This window comes from Bubalus bubalis, chromosome 6 (assembly GCF_019923935.1).
Source record: "Bubalus bubalis isolate 160015118507 breed Murrah chromosome 6, NDDB_SH_1, whole genome shotgun sequence".
NCBI lineage: Eukaryota > Metazoa > Chordata > Mammalia > Artiodactyla > Bovidae > Bubalus > Bubalus bubalis.
In genome coordinates, this window is record NC_059162.1 from 96,120,638 (window position 1) to 96,138,866 (window position 18,229).

Here is an 18,229-nt window from a genome sequence, read left to right on the forward strand (position 1 = left end):
ATGTTTTGTATTGTATTGTATAATACAGCATATGTATTATATATATATATATATATATAATATGATGTAATATGGTATGTATTTGAGTCTATAAATATACATTATAATATGTAGTTGAATATTCTATAAATATATCAGATCAGATCAGATCAGTCAGTCGTGTCCGACTCTTTGCGACCCCATGAATCGCAGCACACCAGGCCTCCCTGTCCATCACCAACTCCCGGAGTTCACTGAGACTCACGTCCATCGAGTCAGTGATGCCATCCAGCCTCTCATCCTCTGTCATCCCCTTCTCCTCTTGCCCCCAATCCCTCCCAGCATCAGAGTCTTTTCCAGTGAGTCAACTCGTGACATGAGGTGGCCAAAGTACTGGAGTTTCAGCTTTAGCATCATTCCTTCCAAAGAAATCCCAGAGCTGATCTCCTTCAGAATGGACTGGTTGGATCTCCTTGCAGTCCAAGGGACTCTCAAGAGTCTTCTCCAACACCACAGTTCAAAAGCATCAATTCTTCGGCGCTCAGCCTTCTTCACAGTCCAACTCTCACATCCATACATGACCACAGGAAAAACCATAGCCTTGACTAGACGAACCTTTGTTGGCAAAGTAATGTCTCTGCTTTTGAATATGCTATCTAGGTTGGTCATAACTTTCCTTCCAAGGAGTAAGCGTCTTTTAATATCATGACAGTCACCATCTGCAGTGATTTTGGAGCCCAGAAAAATAAAGTCTGACACTGTTTCCACTGTTTTCCCATCTATTTCCCATGAAGTGATGGGACCGGATGCCATGATCTTTGTTTTCTGAATGTTGAGCTTTAAGCAACTTTTTCACTCTCCACTTTCACTTTCATCAAGAGGCTTTTTAGTTCCTCTTCACTTTCTGCCATAAGGGTGGTGTCATCTGCATATCTGAGGTTATTGATATTTCTCCTGGCAATCTTTTTTTTTTTTTTTGATTTTTATTTTTTTTTTAATTTTATTTTATTTTTAAACTTTACATAACTGTATTAGTTTTGCCAAATATCAAAATGAATCCACCACAGGTATACATGTGTTCCCCATCCTGAACCCTCCTCCCTCTCCTGGCAATCTTGATTCCAGCTTGTGTTTCTTCCAGTCCAGCATTCTCATGATGTACTCTGCATAGAAGTTAAATAAGCAGGGTGACAATATACAGCCTTGATGTACTCCTTTTCCTATTTGGAACCAGTCTGTTGTTCCATGTCCAGTTCTAACTGTTGCTTCCTGACCTGCATACAAATTTCTCAAGAGGCAGATCAGGTGGTCTGGTGTTGCCATCTCTTGAAGAATTTTCCACAGTTTATTGTGATCCACACAGTCAAAGGCTTTGGCATAGTCAATAAAGCAGAATTCTACTTGTTTTCTGGAACTCTCTTGCATTTTCCATGATCCAACGGATATTATATAAAATTATTTATATATTAAAATTATATATCACCTGAATTGCAGGTGATAATGGGTGCTCTAAATAAAAATAAGGAGATAGAAAGTTATGGATTTCCATTATTTGGCCAAATGGTGTTCATTAATGCAACAAATAATGATTGAGCACCCTCACTTCTTGAATGCTTTTACATATGCTTTGATAATTTCTCCATGGTATATCAATGTGAAATAAATGTTATTATTATCATTAAGCAATCCAGTAAGATTAAGTTATTTGTCCAATTTAAGTAGGCTAGTAAGTGCCTTATTTACAGCATAAGTCTGTTCTATGTCTATACCTATTGAATTTGTCCCATGTTCTTCCTCCCTTCCTACTAGGAGTATTGGCATTCAAGCAGTATGGAGGTTTCACATTTGTGGTTGGTGGAGAAGGAAATGGCAACTCACTCCAGTACTCTTGCCTGGAAAATTCCATGGACTGAGGAGCCTGGTAGACTACAGTCCATGGGGTCGCAAAGAGTCAGACGTGACTGAATGACTTCACTTTCACTCTCATGCCTATAACCTATTGAATTTGTCCCATGTTCCTCTTCCCTTCCTACTGGGAATATTGGCATTCAAGCAGTATGGAGGTTTCACATTTGTGGTTGGTAAGGCTTGTATCTTGGAGACCAATGATGGCAGCATTTTAACAGTTCAGATGATATATAAAGACCTAGGGTAAGAAAGGGGAGAATCAATTTAGTACCAAACAAACACATAAAGGCCAAATATACTGCTTGCCAATAGAGCTGTGTAAAGCATCTCATTTTCTTTTTTCTTTCAGTGATTTCTACGTATTTTTTAAAAGTGATTTATAACAATTAGGAGACCATAATTATTCTGTTTCTTTTTATCCCTACAAACTACCATTTGGCTGTTCTTCAAAGTTTAAGTGCTTATTGTATATGATCTATTTTGCTCTTGGCTTAAACACATACATTTTAATTTCTATAGTTACCATCAGTTACAGACTGTCATTCTTGTGTAGTTGCTACCTTTTACTGTACTTACTATCTATCAACTGAAGTTAATTGATTTTTTTTCAGTTGTAATTTGGAGAAGGCAATTGCAACCTACTCCAGTACTCTTGCCTGGAAAATCCCATGGATGGAGGAGCCTGGTAGGCTGCATTCCATGGGGTCGTGAAGAGTTGGACATGACTGAGTGAAAGTGCTTCACTTTCGCTTTTCACTTTCATGCATTGGAGAAGGAAATGGCAACCCACCCCAGTGTTCTTGCCTGGAGAATCCCAGGGACAGGAGAGCCTGGTGGGCTGCTGTCTATGGGATAGCACAGAGTCGGACACGACTGACGCAACTTAGCAGCAGCAGCAGTAGCAGCAGTTGTAATTATAAATGAGCAGGTTTTTTTTCCTAGCATAAATGTATGAGTGCTATTGCTAATGTATAAACATGGCTCCACCGAAGCCATTCCTTCTGCTGAATGAATTCTCTCCAGCTATGCTCTTGCTATTTATAAAAAAGAAGAAAAATGATGAAAATTACTCAGGAAAATATATCCATGAAGCTACAGGGCATGCAAATTGTATTATGATTGTTTGTAGTGATTTCATAAGAATAAAACTTACTTGAAGCCATTGGTGTTGTAGGTTTTTACACGTGCCATTTATTTAACACTTATTGAGTACATTCTATGTTTTGTGCACAGTGCTATGCAAGGGGTATACAGCAGTAAAGAAAAATGAGCTAAAATCTGGTGAGAAAAAGTCAATGAGAAGTTAGCAAGTGTATATAATGGCATGTTGTGGAAGTAAAGGGTATTCAGTGATAGAAATTTAATACAGTGCTCGCTTCGGCAGCACATATACTAAAATTGGAACAATACAGAGAAGATTAGCATGGCCCCTGCGCAAGGATGACACGCAAATTCGTGAAGCATTCCATATTTTTAATGTAATATTGTAAAGTAATTAGCCTCTAATTAAAATAAATAAATAAAAAAAAAATAAAACATAGTAGCACTTTACATACACAGCATTTCCTGAGAGGTGTTCTTGTCAATCTGACCTAGATTATGTGAATTAATAAACCAGAAATAAACTCATTTTTCACACTGAAAAAAAAAAGAAATTTAATACAAAGTTTTAGGGTAATTAGAAAAAGCGTTTGTGATGAGATAAACCTTAAACTGGCATCTGAAAGGTAAAGAGGCATCCATGAAAAGGCAGGGAAGGAGAAGCATGGAAGAAAGTTTAGATGCAGGAAACAGTTCTCATAACTAAAAAAATGAGAAGTGAGTAGGCGAAGGAGTGGCTAAAGATGAAACTGAAAAAATAGACAGATTAACTAGATTGTGTGGTAGCTCATTGGCTATAGTAGTAAAGGCTTTGCATTTCATTTGTTGTGAATTGGGAAACAGTTGAAGAGGTTTAGGAAAGAGATTGATTTGGAGGTAATAGCAAATAACATTTGGAAATCTTAGTTGAGATTGTAGTGAACTGTTAAAATTAAAATATATAAAGTAGTATAAAAATTGTCCTTAATTTCACAGTATGCATAAACATGTATATGTATAAGCATTTATTTACTGTTCTATTTTGTTTTTTTTTTTCTACTTGTTTCTTTGCTATATTTCTATCTATCTACCTACCTATTGTGGTTGCTCTAGAGCTAACAATGTGTATCCCTAACTTTTCAAAGTCTGTTTAGAGTCTATATTTTCACTTCACGCTTTCTATTTCATACTTGTTGCTTCTCCCTTCACATTCAATGCTTCATTCTTCATACTTCACACTTGGAACATTGTAAATCGTGTAATGGTCTAATTCCATTTACTGGTATTGTCCTCATCTTTGGGGTATTTTTTATCTTTTTTTAAAATACATCATAAACCTTTCTTTATATTGTTAATATTTTGGCTTTGGTGAGTTGACCTTTAAGTGTATTAAATTATAAATTCAAAAACATAGTTAAAAAGCCCACAACTTCTACTTTTCCTCATTCTTTTCTGTAGAACCAAGTTTCCAGCTAACTTTTCTTCATATAGCTTGCAGTTTCTATCAACCTTTTATAGATTCTTATAGTGCAGGTCTGATTTTTCTTGTACTAAATCTTCTCAGCTTTTGTTTTATGAAATTGTATTTACTTCACCCTTGCTCTTGAAGAATATTTTCATGTGACATAGAATTCTTAGTTCACATGATTATTTTTGTGTGTATTTTAACACTAATGATATTACTTCATTGTCTTATAATACCCATTGTTTCTCCTGAGAATTCAACTATTTTTCATATAATTGGTGTCCTGTATGCAGTTCTTCCCTCTTTGTGCCTTTAAGACTTTTTATCTTTTGTTTTACACAATTTGACAATAATATATCTGTGTTATACTCTTTTTTTTTTGCATGTCTGTATATTGTACTTGGGGTTTACTGAGCTTTTTAGATATGTAAATTGTTTTTTGTTAGATTTGGAAAAACTTAAGGATTATTTCTTAAAATTTATTTTGCCACATTTTTATTCACTTTTCTTTCTGAAACTCTTATTACATGTTCATTATTTTCCCATGGATCCCTGAAGGTATGTAAATTTTTTTCAACTTTATCTCTGTTTTTCAGATGAAGTATTTTAATGATGTCTCTTTATCCTGACATTTTCAATTGAATGCTTAAAGCCCAGTCAGTGGATTTTTTATTTACAGCATTATAAGGTTTTTTTTTTTTTTCTTTTTTTTTTTTTTGTTTGTTTTTTAATTTTATTTTATTTTTATTTATTTTTTTTTTATTTATTTTTTTTTAATTTTATTTTATTTTTAAACTTTACATAACTGTATTAGATTTGCCAAATATCAAAATGAATCCGCCACAGGTTTACATGTGTTCCCCATCCTGAACCCTCCTCCCTCCTCCCTCCCCATTCCATCCCTCTGGGTCGTCCCAGTGCACCAGCCCCAAGCATCCAGTATCGTGCATCGAACCTGGACTGGCAACTCATTTCATACATGATATTTTACATGTTTCAATGCCATTCTCCCAAATCTTCCCACCCTCTCCCTCTCCCACAGAGTCCATAAGACTGTTCTATACATCAGTGTCTCTTTTGCTGTCTCGTACACAGGGTTATTGTTACCATCTTTCTAAATTCCATATATGTGCGTTAGTATACTGTATTGGTGTTTTTCTTTCTGGCTTACTTCACTCTGTATAATAGGCTCCAGTTTCATCCACCTCATTAGAACTGATTCAAATGTATTCTTTTTAATGGCTGAATAATACTCCATTGTGTATATGTACCACAGCTTTCTTATCCATTCATCTGCTGATGGACATCTAGGTTGCTTCCATGTCCTGGCTATTATAAACAGTGCTGCGATGAACATTGGGTACTCGTGTCTCTTTCCCTTCTGGTTTTCTCAGTGTGTATGCCCAGCAGTGGGATTGCTGGATCATAAGGCATGTCTATTTCCAGTTTTTTAAGGAATCTCCACACTGTTCTCCATAGTGGCTGTACTAGTTTGCATTCCCACCAACAGTGTAAGAGGGTTCCCTTTTCTCCACACCCTCTCCAGCATTTATTACTTGTAGACTTTTGGATCGCAGCCATTCTGACTGGTGTGAAATGGTACCTCATAGTGGTTTTGATTTGCATTTCTCTGATAATGAGTGATGCTGAGCATCTTTCATGTGTTTGTTAGCCATCTGTATGTCTTCTTTGGAGAAATGTCTATTTAGTTCTTTGGCCCATTTTTTGATTGGGTCATTTATTTTTCTGGAGTTGAGCTGTAGGAGTTGCTTGTATATTCTGGAAAATGAGTATACTACCCAAAGCAATCTATAGATTCAATGCAATCCCTATCAAGCTACCAACAGCATTCTTCACAGAGCTAGAACAAATAATTTCACAATTTGTATGGAAAAACAAAAAACCTCGAATAGCCAAAGCGATCTTGAGAAAGAAGAATGGAACGGGAGGAATCAACCTACCTGAATTCAGGCTCTACTACAAAGCCACAGTTATCAAGACAGTATGGTACTGGCACAAAGACAGAAATATAGATCAATGGAACAAAATAGAAAGCCCAGAGATAAATCCACGCACATATGGACACCTTATCTTCGACAAAGGAGGCAAGAATATACAATGGATTAAAGACAATCTCTTTAACAAGTGGTGCTGGGAACTCTGGTCAACCACTTGTAAAAGAATGAAACTAGAACACTTTCTAACACCATACACAAAAATAAACTCAAAATGGATTAAAGATCTAAACGTAAGACCAGAAACTATAAAACTCCTAGAGGAGAACATAGGCAAAACACTCTCTGACATACATCACAGCAGGATCCTCTATGACCCACCTCCCAGAATATTGGAAATAAAAGCAAAAATAAACAAATGGGACCTAATTAACCTTAAAAGCTTCTGCACATCAAAGGAAACTATTAGCAAGGTGAAAAGACAGCCTTCAGAATGGGAGAAGATAATAGCAAATGAAGCAACTGACAAACATTATAAGGTTTTATTCCACAATTTCTAGTTGGTTGTTTTTATAATTCCAGTTTTCTGTATAAGATTTTATCTTTTTTTTTCCTGAAAACTATATCTTTTTAAAATTCTTAAAGATTTTCCTTTAGTTATTTGAATATATTTATAATATTTTCTTTGTTTTCTAAAGACAAAATCTGAGCCATCTCAGTGTTGGCCTCTATTGACTGCATTTTTTTTTTTATCTTTTCATAATTCTCTCTATATCTAGTAATGTGTTGTAAACTGGATATTGTGAATGATATATTGTAAAAACTCTTAGTTCTTTTCTCATACTCTCAGGAGATGAATTTTGATGCTAGTATAAGTTCAAATACTGGTGAATTACTTTGAACTTACATAAACTTAGTTATATTCTTTATAAGGGCAGATTTTTGGAAAGTCTAAGCTGCTTCCCGTATGTGTGTGATACATTGCTTCAGTCATGTCTGTCTCTTTGCAACCCTATACACTATAGCCCGCCAGTCTCTTCTGTCCATAGGATTCTCCAGGCAAGAATACTGGGGTGGGTTGCCACGCCCTCCTCCAGGGGATCTTCCCCACCCAGGGATCAAACCCGTGTCTCTTATGTCACCTGAATTGGCAGGCGTGTTCTTTACTACTAGAGCCACCTGGGAAGCCCCACTAAATTGAGACTTGTGAAAGAAAGAGTTAACTCAGCAAGCAGGAGTTTCTTACACCTCATACATTACCATGAAGGACTTTCTTTTGTGACTAGGAACCTACCTCCTAGAATACTTTTGAAATGATCTAATAATGTTTTGCATGCTTGATGCCAGTTCAGTTCAGTCTCTCAGTTGTGTCCAACTCTTTGTGACCCCATGGCCTGCAGTACGCCAGGCTTCCCTGTCTATCACCAACTCATGAAGCATATTCAAACTCATGGCCATTGAATCGGTGATGCCATCCAAGCATCTCATCCTCTGTCGTCCCCTTCTCCTCCCACGTTCAATCATTCCCAGCATCAGGATTTTTTCAGAGGAGTCAGTTCTTTGCATCAGGTGGCCAAAGTATTAGAGTTTCACTACATATAACACTATATTACAGAACACTATATTAGCTTGTCTAGATAGTTTATGTAAAAGATGAAAAAAAAAAAAAAAAGATGTAATTTATGGAGCCTTGTTGATTGATTACTCTAAAAAACTCAGTGTTCCTAGGCTTGGTGGAACTTCCCTGGTAGACAATACTTCTCATGTGTTATCATAATTCATTGGTGGAGGAATTGAGTGTGTCCTGTGTGGGGGAGTGCTGTTAGAAGTGTGTGCTTGGTTTCCTCAAGACTTCACCCCGTGTGCATTTTCCCTTTGCTAATTTTCTTGATTCTTTTCAGTGTAATAAACTTTAATTGTGAGATAAAACTGAGGATATGACTGAAAATCCTTTTTTGAGACCTAAGGAAGATAAAAGAATATAATACTAAAATAAATATAATACTAAAATAAATGCTAAACTTTAATTGTGAGTATAACTTCGTTTGAATTCTCTGCGTTTTTCTAGTGAACGCCCAAAACTGGGCATAGTCTTGGGAACTTCAAACTGTGTGTATCCTTAAGATCTTATCTGGGATTGGTTTTAGTCTTCGTTGAGTCTAAGTTAGGTTACTTTACCACTTGATACTCATCAGTTGGGGGCTTCCCTGATGGCTCAGCAGTAAAGAATCCACCCGACAAGCAGGAGACATGAGTTCCATCCCCAGGTCAGGAAGATCCCCTGGAGAAGGAAATAGCAACTCACTGCAGTATTCTTGCCTGGGAAATCCCATGGACAGAGGAGCCTGGTGGGCTACAGTCCAGGGATTGCAAAGAGTCAGACATGACTTAGCAACTAAACAACAACAGCAGCTTACCAGTTTATTTTTTCTCAGTTGGATTCCATCAGTGTTAATGAAATGTTCAAAAGGTATCTATACTCAGGCTGGGCTGGACCTCTTTATCTCCTCTCCTCCGCTACTAAAGTGTCAGTGAAATGTTATTTAGCAGGGAAGATAGTGTAGAAATAAGACTACCTTTGAGAAGGCTTCAAGTGAAAACATGAAGGAAAGGGAGAAAACTTTTATAGGAAACTGGTGGAAAGAAAATTCATGTTATTCAGTACCAGAACATTTATAACAGTGTCGCTACAGTTATGTGGAAGGTAGAAAATGCACTAAATGAACTAAGTGATGTGGCTAAGGAGATTTCTAGGTATAAACTTAAAGGTACTTCCTGGATTTTTGTGTTTCTTATAGTAAATTTTGAGGAGAGACCAACTAAAGGAAAGACTGTAAAACATGAAAGAGCCAGGACTTGATGGTTTAAAAAATTCTCAGGCTTTCTGGATGGCAAATGATTCTAAAATTAATCCTTCCTGGTAAAGATGAAATACAGGATACTCTCAGAAAAACTTGGTCTAGAGATAAAACTGAGGATATGACTGAAAATCCTTTTTTGAGACCTAAGGAAGATAAAAGAATATAATACTAAGTTAGACAAAAGGCTCTCTACAGGTTTTAAACACGTGCTTCACCAGTTCTCTCAATGAAAGAATAGGTCATATAAGAAGGTCAGTGATATTGTCACTCAGTAGAAATCCAAGGTAGGAAAGGGTTTATCTGAGAGACCAATAAATGCTGTGAAATAATAAATATTTGTTGTTTTAAGTTGCTAAGTTCAAAATTAATTTATAATGGAGCTATGGATAGCTCATACCCATAGGATATAATATTAAATTAAAAGAGGCTGTGGCACTGTATACATATTTTAATCTCAACCATGTAAAATATGAATATTTATGGAAAAATATATGAAGAGGATAACCCCTGATATGAGCAAAGATTTTCTCTGCACAGTGGAATTTGGGGTTTTTGTTTTATTTGTTCATGCATTTATTTATATATTGTTGGGTTTGGTCCCTGGGTTGGGAAGCTACCCTGGAGTAGGGAAAGGCTACCCACTCCAGTATTCTGGCCTGGAGAACTCCATGGATTATATAGACCATGGGGTCACAAACAGTTGGACACAACTGAACGCCTTTCACATACTTGAAACCAGAAAAATGTTTACCTGTGTTTTCTGGGATATTTTGGAAGAACATCAGTGGGATGGATAAAAGCTGTATGTAATATTTTGTCCTCACATTTGATAATGTCTTTGAGACTAACAAACTGTCATATGAAAGGAAGTTTCCTCTTTATTTCTTACACATTTTCCCATAACTTTTGTCGGTCTAGCCTGAGAAAATATGTTTTTTTTTTTTCCTGGCATTTTCTATGTACTCTGGAGTTATGCTTATTTATTTCAGTAATTTTGAGAGGTACTCTATGACAGTACTGACTTTTGTAAAATTTCCTTCTAGTTTGTTGTCTTGGCATTCTTCCTAATGGAAAGTTACAGAGGGGGCAGAATCTTGAGCAGGTGGTATGTGAAACTAAAAAAATCTGCAAGTAGTTTTCAAATGTTGTTAGTTGAGATTCTATTTGGGTTATAGAATTTGTGATGTGCAGATTCTTTACCAACTGAGCCATCAAGGAAGCCTGCAATAGGGGTATACCTGTGGCGGATTCATTTCGATGTTTGGCAAAACTAATACAATATTGTAAAGTTTAAAAAAAAAAAAAGAAAGAAATCCACTGTATATCATCTCAGAATACACTGGTGTCATTGCTATCCTGAATTAGGATATTAATAACAAATTTTTGAATTAGTGGTGTTCAGCAAAGTTTGAATATAATAACAATATTATAAATGCTTTGTGTTCCTGCATTGCAGGTGGACTCTTTACCACTGAGCCACTGGGGAAGCCCATAAAGCCATGGCTGTTGTTGTTGTTCAGTCACCCAGTTGTGTCTAACTCTTTGTGACCCCATGTGCTGCAGTACGCCAGGCCTCCCTGTCCCTCACCATCTCCTGAAGTTTGCCCAAGTTCATGTCCATTGCATCGGTGATGCCATCCAATCATCTCATCCTTTTACTTCCTCTTCTCCTGCCGCCCTCAATCTTTCTCAGCATCAGGGACTTTTCCAACGAGTTGGCCATTTACATCAGGTGACCAAAGTACTGGAGCTTCAGCTTCAGCATCAGTCCTTCCAGTGAGTATTCAGGGCTGATTTCCCTTAAGATTAACTGATTTGATCTCCTTGTCCAATCAGGAGTCTTCTCAAGCACTGCAGTTCAAAGTAATCAATTCTTTGTTGTTATGCTTTCTTTATGGTCCAGCTCTCACAACCACACATGACCACTGGGAAGACCATGGCCTTGACTATACAGACCTTAGTCAGCAAAGTAATGTTTCTGCTTTTCAACACACTGTCTAGGTTTGTCATAGCTTTCTTGCCAAGGAGCAACTGTCTTCTGATTTCATGCCTGCAGTCACCATCTGCAGTGATTTTAGAGCCCAAGAAGAGGAAATCTGTCACTACTACCACCTTTTCCTTTTCTGTTTGCCACGAAGTAATGGGGCCAGGCCTAATGGTATGGACCTAACAGAAGCAGAAGATATTAAGAAGAGGTGGCAAGAATATACAGAACTATACAGAAAAGATCTTAATGACTCCAACAACCGCAATGGTGTGATCACTCACCTAGAGCCAGACATCCTGGAATGAGAAGTCAAGTGGGCCTTAGGAAGCATCACTACAAACAAAATTAGTGGAGGTGATGGAATTCCAGTTGAACTTTTCAATTCCTGAAAGATGGTGCTGTTAAAGTGCTGCACTTAATGTGTCAGCAAATTTGGAAAACTCAGCAGTGGCCACAGGACTGGAAAAGATTAGTTTTCATTCCAATCCCAAAGAAAGTCAATGCCAAAGAATGTTCCAACTACCACACAATTATACTCATTTCACACACTAGCAAAGTAATGCTCAAAATTCTCCAAGCCAGGCTTCAACAGTATATGAACCGAGAAATTCCAGATGTTTAAGCTGAATTTAGAAAAGGCAGAGGGACCAGAGATCAAATTGCGAACATCCTTTGGATCATCGAAAAAGCAAGAGAGTTCCAGAAAAATATCTACTTCTGCTTCATTGTCTATTCCAAAGCCTTTGACTGTGTGGATCACAACAAACTGTGGAAAGTTCTTCAGGAGATTGGAATCCCAGACCACTTTACCTGCCTCTTGAGAAATCTGTATGCAGGTCAAGAAGCAACAGTTAGAACCGGACAAGGAACAACAGACTGGTTCCAAATTGGGAAAGGAGTACGTCAAGGCTGTATATTGTCACTCTGCTTATTTAACTTATATGCAGAGTACATCGTGAGAAATGCTGAGCTAGATGAAGCACAGGCTGGAATCAAGATTGCTGGGAAAAATATCAATAACCTCATCAGATATTCAGATATGTGAAGAGGAACTAAATAGCCTCTTGATGAAAGTGAAAGAGGAGAGTGAAAAATTTGGCTTAAACCTCAGCATTCAGAAAGCTAAGATCATGGCATCTGGTTCCATCACTTCATGGCAAATCGATAGGTAAATAATGGAAACTGTGTCAGACTATATTTTCTTGGTCTCCAAAATCATTGCAGATGGTGACTGTAGAGATGGAATTAAAATACGCTTGCTCCTTGGAAGAAAAGGTATGACCAACTAGACATCATATTAAAAAGCAGGGACATTACTTTGCCAACACAGGTCCATCAGTCAAAGCTATAGTTTTTCTAGTAGTCATGTATGGATGTGAGATTGGACCATAAAGAATGCTGAGTGCCGAAGAATTGATGCTTTTGAACTGTGGTGTTGGAGAAGACTCTTGAGAGTCTCTTGGACTGCAAGGATATCAGATCAGTCAATTGAAAAAGAAATCAGTCATTGGAAGGACTGATGCTGAAGCTCCAATACTTTGGCCACCTGATTTGAAGAGCCAACCTATTGGAAACGACCCTGATGCTGGGAAAGATTGAAGGCAGGCAGAGAAGGGAAAGACAAGGATGGATGACATCACTGGCTTGATGGACATGAGTTTCAGCAAGCTCTGGGAGTTGGTGAGGGACAGGAAAGCTCGGTGTGCTGCAGTTCATGGGGTCACAAAGAGTCAGACATGAGAGAGTTACTGAACTGATAACTGAATGGGGCCGGATGCCATGATCTTTGTTGTTGTTTTTTTTTAATGTTTAGTTTTAAGCCAACTCTTTCACTCTTCTCCCTCACCCTCATCAAGAGGCTCTTTAGTTCCTCTTCGCTTTCAGCCATTAGAGTGGTATCATCCACATATCTGAGGTTTTTGATGTTTCTCCTGCCTATCCTGATTCCAGCTTGTAACTCATCCAGCCTGGCTTTTCTCATGAGTGCTCAGTGTATAGGTTAAATGGACAGGGTGACAGCAGACAGCCCTGACTTACTCCTTTCTCAGTCTTCAACCATTCATTTGTTCCATACAGGGTTCTAACTGTTGCTTCTTGACCTGCATACAGGTTTCTCAGGAGACAAGTAAGATGGTCTGGTATTCCCATCTCTCTAAGAGCTTTCCACAGTGTATTATGATCCACACAGTCAAAGGCTTTAGCATAGTCAACGAAACAGAGGTAGACATTTCTCTGGAATTCCCTGGCTTTCTCTATGATCCAGCAAATGTCGGCAATTTGATCTCTGGCTCCTCTACCTTTTCTAAACCCAGCTTGGACATCTGGAAGTTCTTGGTTTGCATAATGCTGAAGCCTACAATGCAAAATTTTAAGCATTACCTTACTAGCATAGGAGATGAGTGCAGTTTTCCAGTGGTTAGAACATTCTTTAGTATTACCCTTCTTGGGAATTGGGATGAGGATTGACCTTTTCCAGTCCCGTTGGCCACTCTGGGTCTTCCAGATTTGCTGACATATTGAATGCAACACCTTGATGGCATCATCCTTTAGGGTTTTGAATAGCTCTACTGAAATTCCATCACATCCTCTAGCTTTATTAACAGCAGTGTTTCCTAAGGCCCATTTGACTTCAGTCTTCAGAATGTTTGGCTCTGGGTGACTGACAACATCATCAGAATAATCCAGTTCATTAAGATCTTTTTTATACAGTTCTTCCATGTATTCTGTTCAACTCTTCTTGATCTCTTCAGCATCTACTAGGTCTATACCGTTTCTCTCCTTTACTGTGCCCACCTTTGGGTGAAGTGTTCTCTTGATATCTCCAATTTTCCTGAAAAGATCTCTCATCTTTCCCCTTCTGTTGTTTTCTTCTAGTTTTATGCACTGTTCTTTGAATAAGGTCCTCTTGTCTCTCTGTGCTGTTCTTTTGAACTCTGAATTTATCTGGATATATCTTTCCCTTTCTCCCTTGTTTTTCACTTCTCTTCTGTCTTTAGCTGACGCTTACTCCTTGGAAGAAAAGTTATGACCAACCTAGATAGCATATTCAAAAGCAGAGACATTACTTTGCCAACAAAGGTCCATCTAGTCAAGGCTGTGGTTTTTCCAGTGGTCATGTATAGATGTGAGAGTTGGACTGTGAACAAAGCTGAGTGCCGAAGAATTGATGCTTTTGAACTGTGGTGTCGGAGAAGACTCTTGAGAGTCCCTTGGACTGCAAGGAGATCCAACCAGTCCATTGTGAAGGAGATCAGCCCTGGGATTTCTTTGGAAGGAATGATGCTAAAGCTGAAACTCCAGTACTTTGGCCACCTCATGCGAAGAGTTGACTCATTGGAAAAGACTGATGCTGGGAGGGATTGGGGGCAGTAGGAGAAGGGGATGACAGAGGATGAGACGGCTGGATGGCATCACTGACTCAATGGACGTGAGTCTGAGTGAACTCTGGGAGTTGGTGATGGACAGGGAGGCCTGGTGTGCTGCGATTCATGGGGTCGCAAAGAGTAGGACATGACTGAGCGACTGAACTGAACTGAAAGCCTCTTTAGATAACCACTTTGCATTCTTGTTTTCTTTTTCTTTGGGATGGTTTTGTCCACTGCCTTCTGTACAATAATATGGACTTCTGTCCATAGTTCTTCAGGCACACTGTTTAATAGATTTAATCCCTTGAATCTACTCATTACCTCTACTGCATATTCATAGGGAATTTGATTTAAGTTTTACCTGGCTGGCCTACTGGTATTCCCTGCTTTCTTTAGTTTAAGCTTGAGTTTTACTATGAGAAGCTGATGATCTGAGCCACAGTCAGCTCCAGGTCTTGTTTTTGCTGATTGTGTATAAGCTTCTCCATCTTTGGCTACAAAGAATGTATCAGTTTGATACTGAAATTGACCATTTGGTGATGTCAATTTGTAAAGTTGTCTCTCATGTTGTTGAAAAAGGGTATTTGCTATGACTAGTGCATTTTCTTAGCAGAATTCACTTAGTCTTTGCCCTACTACATTTTGTTCTCCAAGGCTGACCTTGTCTATTACTCCAGGTTATCTCTTGACTTCCTACTTTTGTATTCCAATCCCCAGTGATGAATAGAACATCTTTTTTTTTTTTTTTGGTGTGGGTTCTCAGGGGTCTTTTAGGTCTTTATAGAACTGATCAACCTGAGCTTCTTTGGCATTAGCGGTAGGGGCATAGACTTGGATTACTGTGATGTTGAATGGCTTGCCTTGGAAACGAACTAAGATCATTCTGTCATTTTTGATGCAAGTACTGCATTTTGGCCTCTTTTGTTGATTATGAGGGCTGCTTCATTTCTTGTAAGGGAGTCTTGCCCACAGTAATAGATATAATGGTCATCTGAATTAAATTTGCCCATTGCTGCCCATTTTAGTTCACTGATTCCTAAAGATGTAGATGTTTATTCTTACCATCTCTTGCTTGGCCATGTCCAATTTGCCTTGATTCATGGTTCCTACGCAATAACATTGTTCTTTGCAGCATCAGATTTTACTTTCTTCACCAGACGCATCCACAACTGGGTATTGTTTTTGCTTTGGCCAGCTGCTTCTGGGAATGTTAGTAGTTCTTTGCTCTTCCCCAGTAGCATACTGCACACCTTTAGGCCTGGGGGACTCATCTTTTGGTGTCATATCTCTTTATTCTGTTATACAGTTTATGAGGTTCTCATGGCAAGTATACTGTGGTGGTTTGCCATTCCTTCCTCCAGTGGATCACGTTTTGTCAACACTCTCCGCTATGACCCATCTGTCTTGGGTGGCCCTACACGGCATGGCTCATAGCTTTCATGAGTTATGCAAGCCCCTTTTCTATGACAAGGCAGTGATCTGTGAAGGGGAATCACCATGGTACTTCAGTGTTACAGGACTCCCTCCAACCCCACTTCACTCCCCTCTCCTCCCCTGCCTCTTTGTGGCATAGTTTAATATAACCCAATTCTGAAGTATAGGTCTGGATTAGAGAAGCTTCCTGTTTTACTAGCTCTATGCTATGAGTGTTTTTCTAGTTTTCTGCGGTAGATCACATTGTCATTTTCCCGGAAAGCCTTTTTTAAAAAGACAGCCTTAATGAGATATAATTCACATACCATAAACTTCACCTATTTAAATCTTACATTTTAATGATTTTTAGCATATTCATGGAATTGTGCAACCATCACCGAATATAATTTTAAAATATTTAAATAATGTACCAAAGAAATGCTGTACCATCAGCAGTCCCTTCCTGTTCTCTCCCATACCTGTAAGCTTTAGGCAATCACTATTTCTCTGTAGATTCCTGTGTGTGTGTGTGTGTGTGTATGTGTGTTTTAAAGATTGAGATGTGATTGATGTGGAACATTATATTGGAGTCAGATGAACAATATGATGATTTGATTTTTGTATGGGCTTCCCTGGTGGCTCAGATGGTAAAGAATCCACCTGCAGTGTGGGAGACCTGGGTTTGATCCCTGGGTTGGGAAGATCCCCTGGAGGAGGGCAGGCAACCCATTCCAGTGTTCTTGCCTGGAGAATCCCATGGACAGAGGAGCCTGGTAGGCTACAGTCTTTGGTGTTGCAAAGAGTCGGACACGACTGAGCAACTAAGCACTGCATATTTGTAAATATTCTTTTCCTCACCTTTACTGAGATGAGATTGACAAATGAGAGTTGTATATATTTAAGGTATATGTATATACAGTGAAATGACTACTGCAATCAGGCTAATTAAAGTGTAAATCACCTCATCTTTTTACCCTATTTTTTATTGTGTGGGATAAGAACAGTTGATATCTATTCTCTTAGCAAATTTCAGATAAACAGCATGTTATTATTAACTATAGTCATCATATTGTACATTAGGTCTCCAGAACTTATTGATTTTATAAATGGGTTATTAGTTTTTATTGCCAAATACTATTACAATAATTTAATCATCTATTCATAGCTGATGGATATTGTTTCTACAGCTAATGGGTTGTTTCTGCATTTTGGCTCTTGTGAATAATTCTGCTGTGAACTTTGTGTACAAGTTTTTGTTTGAGCATATGTTTTCATTTCTCTTGGGTGTATGCCTGGAAGTGGGATTGCTGGGCACATGATCACTCTATATTTAACATTTTCAGGCAATAACAAATTGTTTTTTAAATAATAACCATTATTACTAAGGATTCTTCATAAGAGGTATTTGTCTTTAGTTTTCTGATAACATTTTTGGTTTTGTGTTGTAGTTATCCTTACCTAATAGAATGAGTTGAGAAATGATTTGTGAAGAACTGGCATTATTTTGTTTTTATATTTTTTATAGAATTCACTAGTGAAATGATCTGAGCCTGGATTTCCTTTTATGGGATTTTATAAATCATAATTCAATCTCTTTACCAGTATAGATATATTCTTATTTTGTATTTCTTATTGAATCAATTATGTCTTTCTAGGTTATCTAATTTCTTTTTTTTTTTTGGGTGGTCTTGGCATTCTTTTTTAAAAATTTTTTTAACCATTTATCATTATTTATTATTATTATTATTTTTTACTTTACAATATTATATTGGTTTTGCCATACATCAACATGAATCCCCCACGGGTGTACATGTGTTCCCCATCCTGAACCCCCCTCCCACCTCCCTCCCTGTACCATCCCTCTGGGTCATCCCAGTGCACCCACCCCGAGCATCCTGTATCCTGCATCAAACCTGGACTGACTCTAGGGTATCTAATTTTTGACATACATTTGTTCATGAAATGCTTTCATAATTCTTTCATAATAATGCTGTAACATTATTAGTGGTGCCACTCTTTCATTTCAGATATTAGTAGTTTGAGTCTTTGTTCTCTTTTTCTTGGACAGTCTAGCTAAATGTTTGTCTCTTTTGTTGATATTTTCAATGAACCAATTTTTGATTTTGTTGATTTTCTCTAATGTTTTTCTATTTTCTGTTTCATTTATTTGCACTCTAATCTTTATTTTCTCCCTTCTGGTTTATTTGAGTTAGTTT

General features: G+C 37.9%; 1 protein-coding gene and 1 non-coding gene across 2 annotated transcripts in view; both read left to right on the forward strand.

Moving 5' to 3' along the window:
* AGBL4 (AGBL carboxypeptidase 4) overlaps nucleotides 1–18,229 on the forward strand; it is a 1,467,749-nt gene that overhangs the window by 182,890 nt on the left and 1,266,630 nt on the right. The window lies entirely within an intron of this gene.
* Nucleotides 3,256–3,362, forward strand: LOC112585908. Its single transcript, XR_003110475.3, has one exon. It is a non-coding gene; the product is annotated as a U6 spliceosomal RNA (small nuclear RNA).